At 46.9% G+C, this 15870-nt stretch overlaps 1 protein-coding gene across 2 annotated transcripts in view; it reads left to right on the top strand.

The window, feature by feature from the left end:
* Positions 1-4045: 4045 nt before the first annotated feature.
* The window catches only part of CDH17 (cadherin 17), a 113661-nt gene continuing 101836 nt past the window's right edge, over positions 4046-15870 (top strand). For both annotated transcript variants that reach the window (XM_047842399.1, XM_047842398.1), the window contains exon 1: positions 4046-4163. The gene's annotated coding sequence lies outside the window, so the exon portion shown is untranslated. The remainder of the gene's footprint in view (positions 4164-15870) is intronic.

Genomic DNA, 15870 nt, shown 5'->3' with positions numbered 1-15870 from the left:
ACAGTGTTTTGTTTATATTGGGCTTTTTTTTTAAATGTTTATTTTTGAGAGAGAGTGCACAAGTGGGCGAGGGTCAGAGAGAGAGGGAGATACAGAATCCGAAGCAGCTCCAGGCTCTGAGCTGTCAGCACAGAGCCCAACGCAGGTCTCAAACTCACGAACCACGAGATCGTGACCTGAGCTGAAGTCGGCCACTTAACCGACTGAGCCACCCAGGCGCCCCTATATTGGGCTTTTATAATGTTGTTTCTTCTTCTCCTCCTACTTCCTCTTCTTTTGATGTAGGTTTCATGCCCAGTGCACAGCCCAATGTGGGACTTGAACTCACGACCGTGTGATCAAGACCTGAGCTGAGATCAAGAGTTGGATGTTTAACTGAGCCACCCCGACACCCCTCTAGTGTTTCTTCTTGAATAGCTCTTCCCCGTGGCCCCATGAGGTTGAAAGGCCGTTTTACAGCAAACAAGTTCAGAGGGATAAGTGACCTGTTCCTGTTTGTTCAGATGTTCAATATCTGAACTAGGAGTGGAGGCCAGATGTGACTCAGTCATTTGCTTCTTTTGGTATCCCAAACTGTTTCCTATAGACACAGCTCTTTTCATCCCCAGGAACCACCGCACTCCCCACACATGACACCCCCCCCCCCACCTCATGCCCCACCACCGTCCACATCCCACACATCCTGCACACACTCCACACGATATCACACCCCCTACCACACACTATGCACCATACACACATTCCACACGCCCCACACACATTCCACACGCCCCACACCCACCCTCGCACCCCATACCACGTACATACCACACACTCCATATCACACGCTCCTCCGCACAGAACACACGTAAACATCTACATAAAAAAAATACAGCAGGTATATCCCACACCACACACGCCGCATCCCCATATGCAACACCACACACGCACTCCCGCACCCCGTGTATACATACACATTCTTTATTTACATTATTGTCTGTTGTCCTAGATTCAACCGTCCTACTCACTTATTTCAGACCTTCCCAGCCAAATGGCCAACAGCTGCCAAGACTCTCAAGCTTAAGAGCGTGTTCGGGATTGTCACACTGGGGCTCCCTTCGGGCCAGGGCCAGACGATGCGGGTGCATTCCCGTCTGAGAGGCTTTTTGGTTAAGAGTTACAGCCCTGGAGCCAGCCAGACCTGGGTTTCACTCTGGTTTTGTCACGTGGATGTGTGACCAAGAGGAAGTCCCTTCTCCTCTCAGCCCTGGTTTTCCCATCTGTGACATGGGAAAAACCGTGACACCTACTTCACAGGGTTGCAGTGAGGATGGTGTGAGGCCTGCAAAAGCGATCAGCCCTAGAGGACTCTGAGGACTTCTATTCTAAGGCAGCATTTACACCTTTGTTCCCACATGCATCCTTCAGACGTTGTTGGGCCCCCGGGCACCGCTAGGTGCTGGGGATACAAGGACGGAGACATTGTCCTGGCCCTCAGAGCCCCTGAAAATAGTATATTTGCCTGTCCTAAGAAGCCAGGGAAGGTGGCATTGGAGATAGGAAGAAACTGAAAAAGCCAGGATGATACCTGGGAAGGGCTGGATTTACTGCCGTTAGACAAAATTCAAATGAAGGACAAAAATTATCAGTAAAATGATTGGATTCGATGTGGAAAAGTAAACTGGGCTATTTTTTAAAATTCCATTTTGGGGAAGTGGGAATGTTGGGGACATTTGTTTTGTAAGCATCCTGCGTTTTTGCTCACTAACACATGAACTATTCAATACAGGGAGAGAGAGATGATTATGAGTTCACTTGATGAATGTGAGCTAATTGTAAGGAGCTCCTGTTGTGCAAGGGTCTGTGGAGAAGACAGTGTGAGAAAGCAGTTGTGCCTTTAAGAAGCTTGTGATAGAGCTGTGACATATTGGTGGGATGTGGGCACAGTGGTGAATGAGGACAATGGCACAAAAACCTAGAATGATGGAGAAGATAAGATGGGCCAGCAGAGACAAGTGAAGTAAGGCAGTTGGAGCTTGGGTTGGGGAGAGAATTCCTTGGTTGGTTGGTGCAATCATGAATGTCTTCCTGGAGGAAGTGGCATTGAGCTTGATCATGAAGACTATTGAAGATTTCCACAGGTGAGATGGGCTGAGGAAAAGAAAAAGGGAGAGGTTGGTTTATGTAAAGAAAACAGTATATAGTTTGAGCAAGGGCAGAGAGGCAGAAGAGAGAAAATTCTGTTTAGAAAAATGAGAGAAATTCAATGTGGCGAGGAACATTCTAGATGGTTAAGTGAAGTGTCTGAAGCCTGGAGTCAGAAGTAGTTTTAAATTCTCACTTGCTGGGTGTATTGGGTTGAATTGTGTTCTCTCCAAATTCATATGCACCTCAAAATGTGACCTTATTTGGAAGTAGGTCCTTATAGATGTAATTAGCTAAGGATCTCAAGATGAAATCATTCTGGAGTTAGTGTGGATCCTAAACCTGATGAGTGGTGTCTTCATAAGACAAAGGAGGGAGAGATAGAAAGAGATCTGGACACAGAAGAGACACACAAGGGAGAAAGGCCTTGTGAAGATGGGGGCAGAGACTGGAGTGATACAGCTGTAAGCCAACGAATGCCAAGGAACATCCGGACCCACCAGGAGCTGCAAAGGGAAGGAAGGGTCTCCCTTAATGTTTTCCAAGGGAGTATGGCCCTGCCGACACCATGATTTTAGATTTTTAGCCTCCAGAACTGCAGGAGAATACATTTCTGTTATTTTAAGCCACCACATTTATGGTAAGCTCACAGTCCTAGGAAATGAAATGCTTTGGGTTATTTAGGGCAACTTACTTAGCATCTATAAGCCTCAATTTCTTCATTGGGAAAACAAGGGTGAAGGATTATTGTGAGGATTAAATGTAAAGCGCTTATTGTCTGTCTAGGAGGTGGAAAGTGAGCGGTCTGCAAGAGAAGATAGACAGCCGTTGTAGAATATGGTGGTCTCCAGCCTGAGAAGTTTCCACCTGGTTCAGAACGCAACGCTGGAGCTTGAATGTTTCCAAATAAGGATGCGACAAGCCAAGTGGCGCTGCTTCAGGACATGGCTCAGGAAGGCTGACTGGCAGGAGCCACTGCCAGGAGATCAGTGAGGAAGCCACCAGAACACCTAGCCTGGTGTGTCCAGTTCGCGCGCTGCAGACGGAGGGAGGGAGTTGTTCATTGGGAGAAACAGCGCCTCAAAAGAGTCTGAGGATGGGCGTACAGAGCGTGTACCTGTATCTGGCCCCGTTCAGGTTTTGTACAAGGAGCGCTCACGAAGCAACGGGGCCCGGCACCTTACAACAGCAGATAGCAGAGCAAATGGGCGGTGGGGTGGGGGCGGGGAAGGCAGCTGAGTGGGGGAGTCCTAAGGGTTAGCCGAGGCCCCCGTCACAAGATTGCACTGCAGCGAGGGCGCGGATTCTGACTTTGACTGCCTGGAAAACGGTCAAAAAATGAGAGACCCTAAACCGTCAGTCCTTGTCCAGCTTAACTTCTGGGGGAAATGAGGAAGTCAACACCGCACAGCTGCTTTTCTTGTGAAATGGCTAGGGAAACATGTATGCAAACAGGGACTTGAGGCTTTCGGCCAAAGAATGCTATTGGATGCTCAGGTGACTGCGTGGCTGTGCACGTGTGGGCACGCACGTGTGCATGCGAGTGTGCATGTATATGCGTGTGTATGTTGGGGAGGGGTACGGCAGGGGGTGGGAAGAGATGCCTCACAGTTAAATAAAAAGTAGAGTAACTTCAAGTATCAACCGGACTCTCATCTTGCTCTACTCTTCAGTATATGCCCCAAATGCCGCTGCAGTCAGTGGTCTTATTTATTTTAATGTCTTTCAGGGAAATGAAGTATTCAAGAAGTGCACGTCTTTTCTAAAACTCAAGACAAGTTGCAATAAAGAAATTTTTGTTTCAATGTTTATTTCTGAGAGAGAGAGACAGAGCACAAGCGGGGGAGGGGCAGAGAGCGAAAGAGACACAGAATCCCAAGCAGGCTCCGGCTCTGAGCTGTCAGCGCAGAGCCGGAAGCACGGTTCAATCTCACCAACCATGAGATCATGACCTGAGCTGAAGTCAGACACTTAATCGACTGAACCACCCTGGCGCCCCAAGACGAGTTGTAATTTAAGTTTGCTGGGACGGTGGTCAAGTAAGTCACGACAAAAATGTGCCTGTGTCTTCTGTTGTGCTGGAGTTTTTAACTGCTTGAATCAAAGTAGAGAAGCTCTCCTTTACTGTCAGGCTTTTAGAAAAATGGAAACATAGGGGGACTGAGAATTGCTCTTCCTGGTATCACCGGAGGCCCTAGGGCAGCTGTTTGGGAGAAATCTGGCTGCCTTGTGGGGAATTTGAAAGTTTTGGAAGGTGCTTTCTTGAAAGGTGTGTGAAATTTTACGTGCATATTCATACACACACATATACATACATGTATACATATATATGTGTTTATACATGTTTATACATGTATAAACATACCTACCCGTGGATATGTATGTGTTCAACACACACACATCCACGTTAACAGCAGCCTTGTTTAAAGACAGGGAGTTGATGTGGTCCAGACGGCAGATACTCTGAAATAAATATCTGATGAGGGAATTACAGCCTTTTGACGAGTGTTGGCAAAGGGTACCTTACCAGGAGCACCCCGAGACACAAAGCGAGCACAAGTGTGCAAACATCAGAAAATGGGCGAGGCACAGGGTTGTGAGAAGTGCAACTCAAGCAGTTAGTCAACTTTTATTTGACAACAACAAATGCCATCGGGTGTACTTGAAAGCAGTAATTTCTTTTTTTTTTTTGTAAACGTCAGGCTGGACAATGCCATGAGGTAGGAGTGAAAATCTTATTTTTAAAAAAGCCAAAGGAAGTCGCCTTGCGATTCATCTATTTGATTAAAGATGGAACTGGTGGCCTGCCATGATGTGTTTCACTATTTGGAAACAGCAGTGTGAGGAGCTTGGGTTATCTGAGGAATGGTTGGGCAAAAGCCTTTCGGAGCCTCGGTTGAAAAAAAGTGAAACCAGGCCCTCCAGGTGTCTTTTGGGTAAGAATTGCAAGACCATGAATAAGCAACCCCGGCCAGCAGGCTGGTGGCCCCGTGTATACCTTCTCTTAGCACCAGGTGAAGGGCAGATTTGAATGGTCACTATTAACTGTAAATTCTGCAAGTCACAGCCAAGATTATTATTGATAAGGATGGTAGTGCTAATTGTTACAACCGTTTAAGTTAGCATTTCTTAGGTGAAGTACAGGGGGCCAGACAGGGAGCCACGGTTCAAAAACAGACCACAAGAGAAATTGAAATTGAGTTTTGCACAAGTCCTGGACAAAATATCAACCAGGCATTCCTCGGGGGGCCGCATGGGGAGGTCAAGGCAGGGTGCAAGCAGAAAGAGAAGCAGGCCCTGGGGCATGTGTCTTTATTAGAGTTCGTGCTTTGGGGTTCCCAGGCTAAGGCCGGATTGGTCAATTCCAACCAGAGTTGGCTTGTCTTAGTTCAGCTACTGAAACTTACCTGTCTTAGGCTCAGGCTTCTGGCAGATGAAGGAATTGTGCAAGAGGTGTTGATGAGTGAAAATATCTTACATCCAGAGAACATTGGTCTTGGAGTTAAAAAAAAAAAAGCCTTAGATGCTAGCCCTGGCTTTGCTAGTTACTAGTGAGCTCGAAAATCCTCATATAAAATAGGAAAAGCGATGTGAACCTCGCAGCATTTTTAAGATGACAAAATGTGATAAGTAAAAGTGTTTTGGAACCTCAGAATATTCAAATCTCTACAGGGTTATTAAAGTGTTATACACGTATGAGGTGGTATTAGGGCCTGTTGGCACATCAATTACTTCAACAGTGTTTGAGGGAGAATTACAGTTATGCGTGTGACTGGCACGTGGGAAAGATCTTTTGAAATAGGTGGGTGTCTCAGTGCCCTCCCCCAGCTTACCCTTTGGACCCCAGAATGTAGACATTCGCCTACTTTGCTGATATATTGGACTGGCCCTGATCGCTGTCTCTTGGAATGTGGAAAGCCAGCTGAAAAACATTAGCAGCTGGGAGAATGCCAATGCTATCTCTTGCGGCAGCAGAAGAAAGGAACTCTTCATTTGATTTCCTTAATTGTGTCTTTGAGAGTCTCTGTACAGACAATGGGCAATGAGAAATGCTATTTTAGGTGTTGAAGATGAGGACTTTTGACTCATAAAAAATCAGGTTGATAGTGACCTTGTCCATTCCCTTGCTTTTATGCAGACAAGTGCTCCATGCAACAGATAAATGGGACGTGAGGGTTTCACAGGTGCTTTCGGTTATAATTGTGCATATGAGAAAGAAGACGGAAATGGACATTAAGAATCCACTTCCTTTGTGACTGAGAAGGAAGATGCAGACTGTGAGGCTCTGTACACGAGCGGCTGGAAAGAGGGGATGAAGTGGCCGAGAAAAGGGTCCGTTCTGGGGTCCAGTTGCCTGGGTTTGATCCTGGCTCCCAGCTGGGAAACCTGGACAAATAACTTAATCTTTCTTAGGCTCAGGTTTTTCATCTGAATGAAGAAATCGAGGAAATGAGTTACAAAGTTATCTACTTCTTAGTTCTTTACAGGAAATGGGAAAATGCATACAAAGCCAACTGCTGGCACATGACGAAAAGCTCAACGCTTTTAATTATGTTTTATTACTTTCTTTATGCAAATGAAAACTAAGAGCCTTCAGAGATTAGTCTTAGGAGGAAGCCTGCAATGAGGGAGGGGCTACTTAACAAGAGACTTCTACACTATTATCCTAAATTGTCATCTTTCCCTTGGGCAATCTCAATGCCATTCCGGCCCGAATGCCCTGGCCAAGGGGTGGATCCAACTCCCTGCCTAAAGAGTTCTGCTCAGTGGCTGAGAACCGCTAAACATTTCAAAAAGCCTTTTTTAAGTTCTGAGATTGCTAAGCAACTTGTGTTCTGCCTGTAAACAGTACAGTCTATAATGGTGGAGGTAATTAGCCCCCAGTCCCTGGGGATGCATATTGGGGTGCATTGTCTCCGTCCTCTTGCCTGGCTCTCTTATTTCCAACCTTCCAAACCTGCTTCCAGAAGAAGGATCCTTAAGTTCTCCCACTTGGGAGCTACCTCATCGATATCTTGATATGAAGGCCCAGAGAAGCAGGTGTCTCCTCTGCGCTCTGCTATTGCGTGCTTTCTCTCTGAATCCTAGTTTACTGACTGACACAAAGCCCTCTTCCTTCGCTAGATGACTGGCTCAGTGTTTCTTCCCTGCATTAGATGAGACCCTTGCTCTGTTCCACCCTGGGATTTTATCCTTGAAGGTTCGGCCACAACATGACACGCTGGCCTTTCCCAAAGGATATTCTCTGGGATCCTTGCTTTGTGTGTTATTCATGTGGAGTTCTGGTGAAAGGGAGAAGTCCGTGGTCAGATGCATCCAGGGAAATTTTGGTTATAGAAAGTGAAATAGGCTTCTTTTTTACTGTGATAACATATGCATAAGATGAAACTTACCATTCTAACCATCTTTAAGTGTGTAGTTCAGTGGCATTAAGTCTCTTCACGTTGTTGTGCAACCATCACAGCCACCCCTCCTCAGAACTTTTCCATTTACCCCAACTGAAGCCCTGTGTGCATTAAGCAATAACATCCCATGCGCCTTCTCCCGAGCCCTTGGCAACCACCCTCTACTTTCTGTCTCTGTGAATTTGACTATTCCAGGTACGTTATATAAGAGGAATCATATGATATTTCCTTTTGTGACTGGCTTGTTTCATATAGCATAATGTCTTCAAGATTCATCCATGTAGTAGCATGTGCCTGAATTTCATTCCTTTTTAAGGCTGAATAATGTTCTATTGTATGTATGCACAAATGTATTCTACCTTTTGTTTATCCATTCATCTATCAATGGACACCTGGGTTTCTTCTACCTTTTTAAAATAAAAATATTGGTTTTTTTTTTTTTTTATTTTGAAAGAGAGAGAGAGAGAGAAAGAGAAGAAGAGAGAGCATGCCTGAGTGGGGGGAAGGCAGAGAGGGAGATCATGACCTGGGCTGAAACCAACAGTCTGAGGCTCAACCAACTGAGCCACCCAGGTGCCCTTCAATTCTTCTGAGAATATACCCAGAAGCAGAATTGCTGGATCATTTGGTTAATTCTATCTTTAATTTTTTGAGAACTCTCCATGCCGTTTTCCACAGTGACTGTACCATTTTATATTCCCACCAGTGAAGTGCAGGCCTTCACTTTCCCCGCATTCTTGCCAGCACTTCCTATTTTTTTTTTTTTTAATTTTTTTTTTTCAACGTTTATTTATTTTTGGGACAGAGAGAGACAGAGCATGAACGGGGGAGGGGCAGAGAGAGAGGGAGACACAGAATGGGAAACAGGCTCCAGGCTCTGAGCCATCAGCCCAGAGCCCGATGCGGGGCTCGAACTCACGGACCGCGCGATCGTGACCTGGCTGAAGTCGGACACCTAACCGACTGCGCCACCCAGGCGCCCCTATTTTTTTTTTCTTTTTTATGATAGCCATCCTGAGTGTGAAGTAATGTCTCGTTGTGGTTTTGATTTGCATTTCCCTAATGGTTGGTAACATTGAACATCTTTCCATGTGCTTATTGGTCATTTATATGCTATTTTTGGAGGACTGTCTGGTAAAGCCCTTCGCCCATTTTTAAATTGGGTTATGTATTTTTTGCTGTTGTTGAATTATAGGAGTTATTTATATATTCTGGATATTAATCCCTCATTAGGCATATGATTTGCACATATTTTCTCCCGTTCTGTGGGGTTTCACTCGGCTTATAGTGTTCTCTACTGAACAAACATTTTTAATTTTGATAATTCTAATTTTTTCCCGTGTTGCTTGTGTTTTTGGTGTTATGGCTAAGAAATCGTTGCTGAATCCCATGTTATTAAAGTGTTTTCTTCTAGGGTTTTATAGTCTTAACTTTTATGTTTAGGTCTTTGATCTATTTTGAATTAATTTTTGTATAAGGCGTAGGGTAAGGGCCCAACTTCATGTTTTTTGCCTGTGGAAAATAGGTCTCTTGCTTCATCTAGAGTTTTTGGGTTGCAAGCAACAGAAACAGACAGAGGCTAATAAATGGAATAATTCTAGATAGTTCGTAAGAATTAAGGGAAAACATGAATGGTAAAATCTCTGGAGGTACAAAATATGACTCAGCTCCAATAATCTTTTTTTTTTTTAATTTTTTTCAATGTTTTTTATTTATTTTTGGGACAGAGAGAGACAGAGCATGAACGGGGGAGGGGCAGAGAGAGAGGGAGACACAGAATGGGAAACAGGCTCCAGGCTCCGAGCCATCAGCCCAGAGCCTGACGCGGGGCTTGAACTCACGGACCGCGAGATTGTGACCTGGCTGAAGTCGGACGCTTAACCGACTGCGCCACCCAGGCGCCCCTCAGCTCCAATAATCTTGTGCGTGTGTACTTCTGTGCTGGATATTGTGTTTGGCTGTGTACCTGTAAGGGAAGTGTGTGTGTGTGTGTGTGTGTGTGTGTGTGTGTTGAATATGAGGCAGCATTGTCACTGAATGGTTTCAATAAGCAAAGCCACATGAACTTCATGGTTGAATGGGGCGAGGGGGAGGGAGGGAGTATTTCCCTAAAGGAAAGCTAGAATGCTGTTATAAAAGTGGGGACAGATGGGGAGGGGCACTGAGCAGGCCAAACAGTAAATGCTTCACCAAAAAACTTTCTCAGAGCTGCGGTACTACATCGTGAATCCCTGGTAGGGAGGAACAGAGTATGCAATGTTTCTCACATCTATTGGCCCGAGACACCCTTTAGTACGTCTTTCAGAATTAATGTTCCATAGGACGTGTTTTGGGAAATGATCTCACATGCTAATAAAAAGAACTCTGTACTTGTACAAGAGCGAATTCAGTCCTGCTTGGCTTTTTTCTTCAGTGTGTAAATCAGACCCATCTTACATAAAAGGCGAGGACACATGTCGCACACGTGCAAGTGCTGAGCAGCAGTGGGTTAGGACTTTCCAAGTTCATGCTGGGAAGCTGGGAGTCAGACTTGAGGAATTCTTTCATAAACTCACAGCTTGAATGATGACCTCACATAAGCCAAGCAGAAATATGGTTCATGAAATTTTTTTGGTGGGCATATTATCTACGTGATGAGTACAAATTTCTCTGTGACACTGAGATGTGAAGAATGACACATTTCTCTATTTTTTAAAGGAAAATTTCATCTAAGCCGTTCCTCAGCAGGCTGGTCTTTTTGGAAGACCTCCACTCCTTTGGACTATTCATGAAACCAGGGGATTTATTTGAGGCCAAAAGAACTGGTCTTTAGGGGATGGTTACCTTTATCACTACTGTTCTTTCTGATACTCATTCCCCACCCTGGGTGCTGGTCCCCAGCATGTATTGGGCACTGACACTCTGGGTGGGTTCCTAAGATGCCCTCCACTGTGTGCTTCTTCCCTGACTTCAGGCTTGGCCCAGGACTCCTAGTGTGGCTTCCCAAATCTCTTAGCATCCTGCCTCTGCAGGTGCCCAGGAAGCCACACCCCAACTGAAGTCCGCTAGCCCGTGGGGGTGGCACAGTGCGAGCCTGGGACAGCCCTGCAGGAGCCCCATCTCCTCCACAAGCTCTGGGACTCCCATTTCGTTTGACATCGAGTAATTTCTGTTTCTTACCTCAAAGCATCAATGCCTCTATTCCCTCCTCTGGAACACAGTGATCCAGCACTAACCCTTGGGGTAAGGGGATTGCAGACTGGTAGTCAAATTCAGGGCCCCAGGGTGTTTTTAAGATCCATGGCCCTGTCTCCAGAGGTTCTGCTCCAGTACCAGAATGGGGCCCAGAGCAAGCTCCCCCGGAGAGTCTGATACAGCAGGTCTTCTGACCATACTTTGATGAGCATTGGTCTAGACCTTGGGACAAAGGGCTGACAAGTCTCCAGCGGGTAGAAAGAGCTCAGTCTTTGAAACTCTATAGTTGGTCTCCCAGCTTCCAAAAATGGACAGCATACTTCTAAAGTAGCAACAGGGTTCAATAGGGTTCAATGTTCCTATCCTGATTAAATTCGCCATGACAAACCTGTGTAGAGCTGTGTTCTGGAAGTCCTTGGAAATACAGAGGAGTCTGGCAATTGTGGCCTGACAGGTATTGGCATGCCCTTGGCCAAGTGCCTGGTTTGCTAAGTCTTGGTGTCTGACAGGCTTGTGGCTTGAAGTGATTAGGAGCAGATAGATGTGGGGGCTGGGCAAGGGCTTGTCTTCCCCAGGGCACAGCTGGGAATCCAGTCACTGATTTGGGAACCTTCTGTGACTTTCAGAACCAGTGCCTTTTATTTTCTGTTGCTTCTCTAAATTCCATGTAGGCACCCATATTTCTCTTTTTTCACAAATCCTGGAGTTCGAGAAATCAGTGGCTGTCCACCAGGACTGGTCAGGTGGAAATGACTGGTTTTTAATTCCAAAACTTAGGGCCAATTGGCAGGCTGATTTGGGACTCTCTGAAGACAGGTTTTGGAAGGGAGCAACTGGGGTTTTTGTAGGAGCCCTTTAAGGCTCTGAGGGTCAGGGTTGGGATGAAGGACCGGCTGAGTACAATAAGCTAGGACCAATGAGAATGGGCAGCGGGAATATTCCTAGTGCTCAGAATGGTGTTTTCTAGAATGTGAACCAGCAGGCAGGAAATTGGACACGTGGCACCTGCCTCAGCCCTTCCTCGAATGTCTGGTCACCTCTGTGCTTCAGGGTTTTTTCTTTGGTAAAGTGAAGTGTGTTGGGATAAATCTATTAATTCGAAAATAAACATTTACTGAGCTTTGGTTAGGCACCAGGCTCTGTGCTAGAGGGATGTGACATTAAATAAAGCAAGATACATGCCCTTGTGAAGATAATTTCCAAGGTCTCTTGTCTGAGTCTGTAAAATAACGCCTCCCCTACTGCAGTCCTTGAACGCTGCACTTTCACATGCATAATCATGCCTGCACTGTGAAATGTGTTGTCCTTCCCACTGTGTGGGTGTCAGATGACTTGTCTAAGGCCACGCGGCTACTAAACAGCGGAACTGGATTTGACTCCCGATTTTCTGATTGTCAGTCCTGTGCTCTCTGCCCTGTAGCTTGCTGTCTATGACTCTCCTCCTTAGTATCTATGATGCTCCCTCCTTCCAGATTTTTTCCACCCGGTGGAAAAATAGCTATCATTTTCCAAGCACTTACTTTAGGTCCTGCTACATGCATTCTCAGGGAAATCTCGCAGCAACCTCAATAGGCACAATTATTATTGTCATCTCACAGAGGAGGAAACTGGGGCTCAGAGAGGTTGAGGGTCTTGCACAGAGTTGTGCAGCTTATCAGGGGCATTTGATGCTAGGTCTGCTCTGGGGCTGTTATGCTATACTGTCTTCCGGAATCTTTGAGAGAGATGACCGGGGGCGCAGTGGACTCGGTTCTGTCCTGCAGAGATGAAGGTTGGTATGGTCTTTCCTGGGCTCCCACTGGAGGATGGGGAGAGAGCCAGAAGACTCCAGGGAGCTGATTGTGAAGAGGCCTTGGCCAGGGCCCTCTTTTGGGTTGAAGGCCCTGAGACCGGAGTCTTCATGGGGGAAACTTCATGTCAGACATCCAAGGCTCCTGAGACACCCCAGGTCCCATAGATCTAGATGTCCCAATCGAAGTCAGCTGAAAGGTGGGAGCACCCTGTCATTTTCCAGAAGAGATGATGTGTGCTGGCTGGGGAAGCTGCTTCTGGGGACGGAGGCCCTCCCTTTCTCCCTGTGCCCCCCATCCTGGGCTCCCTGCTCCCACACTCAGGCCAACCACGAGGACTTTCCTCTTCCTAAAGCCTGCCCGTGGTGCTCTCTTTATCCAGCACTTGAAAGCTCTGAGAACGAATTAACCTCTGGCGGGGGAGCACCCTTGCCTTGGGGCTTCTGCTTAACCTCACGCCATTGTGGGAAGGCTGAACAGTAGTGGGGTGCACCCCTAATATGCATATGGGGAGTGTATGTTTAAAGGGACTAGATCTTGGTTGTCTCGCTAATCACTGACAGAGGGAGCCAGGCTTCAAAGCCCTGACCTCAGTTTCTGAGGGCAGGATGCCGAGTTGGCCCAGCAACGTGGGTAAGCATCATTCACTCACACCTGTGGTTTGCTGATAGGAACTTTATCTCATCGACGACAACCCTGTGAGGCAGGGAGTAGTGTCCCCATTCTACAAATGAGGAGCCTCAAACTTGGAGAGGTTCACTAACCTGCCCAAGGCCGCTCGGCCAGAGGGTCGAAGGGCAGGATTCAAACTCAGGACCTTCTCATTCCCTTCACTGCGTCCTGCTGTATCTTCCTGTGACTTTCCACACTTGTAGGGTTCAAAGTAAGGTTGAGTTCACCGGATATGAGTGAAGCACAGATGGTCCTTTATGGTGGGTGGCTGGTAATTGGGGTCCTAATTGCCCATCAGTGGCTGACCCTCCAGGCCCTGGATTTTAATTATCTTGCAAGCTGCTGTGATCAGTTTAGACTCACTTGTTAGCAACAGGAAGTGTGTGGGCTATGCAGAGGCTCCAAAGGGACCTTCTAAGGTAGCCAGCAGCTCGGGGACAGTTATGGATAGAGTAAGCAGAGCAGTCCGGAGATGAATCCACAAGCCGTAGGTCTCCAGGAAAGGAGGCTCTGAAGGCTGGTGAAGTCACCCTCAGGTGACAGATGCTAACGGAGGAAAGTCATGGCCTTCGTAGAGATGGGTGTGAGGCATGCATGTGTGAGTCACCGCAGGAGAGACTCACAGGCATGATCTGAAACCCAGAGACCAGAACCAAGCTGTCTCCACAGCTGCCCTCCCATAAAATACATGATTAATTATAAGAAAACTCCCTTACAAATGTGAGGCTTGAAACTAGTTTTGCATTTAGGAAGAGGAAAAGGTGCTTCACATTCAATTAATTTTTATCTGACCTGTCTGGTCTCCTAAGGCAAGGCTCTGCTCGTGCTGGAAGGATTACATTCTCCGCCAGGGCCTAAGGGGGATTGCAGCTCTGGGTCTTTCCAGACTGCAGAGTGTGTTTGTGAGATGTGCAAACCGAGCAGATGGGCATCTAATGAGCTTAATTGTCCTCTTTCCCACCCTCTGGAGATCCGGGGAGGTAAAATCAAGCCTGTACTTTTGGAATCTGAAAGAGAAATCATATGGCACAGTTTTTTTTCTCAAGAAAGCATCATTCATATATATGTGTGTTTGTGTGTGTGTGTATGTATATACACGTGTATATATGTATATATACACGTGTATATATATGTGTGTGTGTTTTAAGGAAGAAAGTGTAATTCTTAAACGGAGAAATTTCACGTGTACACAGATGATTTTGACCTTGCACTGGCAGAGAGAGAGAGAGAGAAACACAAGACATGAATGGGGCTCCTTCTGGGTGCCTGATACTCCCTGTGACCCCCCGTCTTTAGCATGCCCATGTCTTGGTTTCATGTCCCAGACAACGCGGAGGATCGGTGAACATCCTGGAGTGCTTGAGGCTTGCTCTCCGTGTCACAGACAGGTGCAGTCTCTGGGGAAGAAGTGCCATATCTTGGATGGAATTAGATCACTGGAGTGAGGGGGCAGGGGGGCGATGCTAATGCGACCCCAGGCCGGTCCCAGCTCCTGACCTAAGGGCCTGATCCCACCAGGTCCAGGAGGGCAGGGTGGTCACAGAGACCCCGAAGCACTGGCTTTTGCTGGAATTAGGGTGGACGGGATGAGGGAGGCCAATGGAACCATCCACTAGAGTGAAATGGTCCCCATTTGAGTGGGACGGGATGATTTAAATCTGGTGGTTTGGGGGTCACTTTACCTAGCCTTCAAATAAGGCCAGCATGCTGTGGATCACCACATCCTGGAAGGCCTGGGGGTTTGGAGTTTCAACAATAGGTGGTCAGAGCTACACCACCTAATTAGATTTATCCAGAGAGCCCTCAAGGCAGAGAGGCCTGGTTCCACCTCCTCCCTGAAGAGTCATCCTGGGGAAGTTATTTAACCTTGTAATCCTTACCCTTATAATATGAAGGTCATAAACATCTTCCAGTTAGGGCTGATGTGATGAATAATACCAACAGACCCTTGGGGCTGCTGCAGCTGTGTTCCTGAGCCCTCCAGCCTAGCAGACTCACCTTTTCCTTTGATATCCTGGAAGGCTCACTTGAGACCTGTTCCACATTGTCCTCTGAGTTCTTGGGGGGGATTTGTTTTCCTCCTAATGGCCCCCACTTTGATTTCCTGCTTCTGCAAGATTTTCAAGCCCCTCTGCACCTCTCCTGCTGTGGCTGTGCTCCTGTTACTCATCACCCGGATCCCCTTTATTCAGTGGGAAATGTCATCTACCAAGGTGGTTGTGTCTACTGCAGATTTGGGCCTCATTGTGGGTGGCGCAAGAGGGTTTACAGCACAAACCAGACAAGCTAAAACAGGATTAGATGTCAACCTTCTTGTGATCCTCCACCGTTCTACAGACCATCCCCCTAGTATCTGTATTGGTTAGCTACTGCTACATAACAAATCATCCCAAAACGCAGTGGTCACAATTCTGCGCATTAGCAGTTGAGGATCAACAATGTGGTTCTTCTGGTTTCAGCTGGACTCTCACGTGGGTCTTGAGTTAGTTGTGGGTCCCTTTGCTGATCTCGGCTGAACTCTCACATGTCTGGTAGCTGGACTGGGATGCGTAGGGTCTGTTTCATGTGGTCTCTCAACTTGTAGCAGATTAACCCAGGCTCACACACATGGAAGTGAGTGGAAGCATGCAAGGTCTCTGAGATCTAGGCTTAGAACAGGCATTGCGTCACTCCCGCTGCATCTGCTGGTCAATGCAAGCCACGGG

The sequence above is a fragment of the Prionailurus viverrinus genome, chromosome F2 (genome assembly GCF_022837055.1).
Source record: "Prionailurus viverrinus isolate Anna chromosome F2, UM_Priviv_1.0, whole genome shotgun sequence".
NCBI lineage: Eukaryota > Metazoa > Chordata > Mammalia > Carnivora > Felidae > Prionailurus > Prionailurus viverrinus.
Note: the sequence above shows the minus strand (reverse complement) of the source record. Positions and strands in the feature narration are given on the sequence as shown.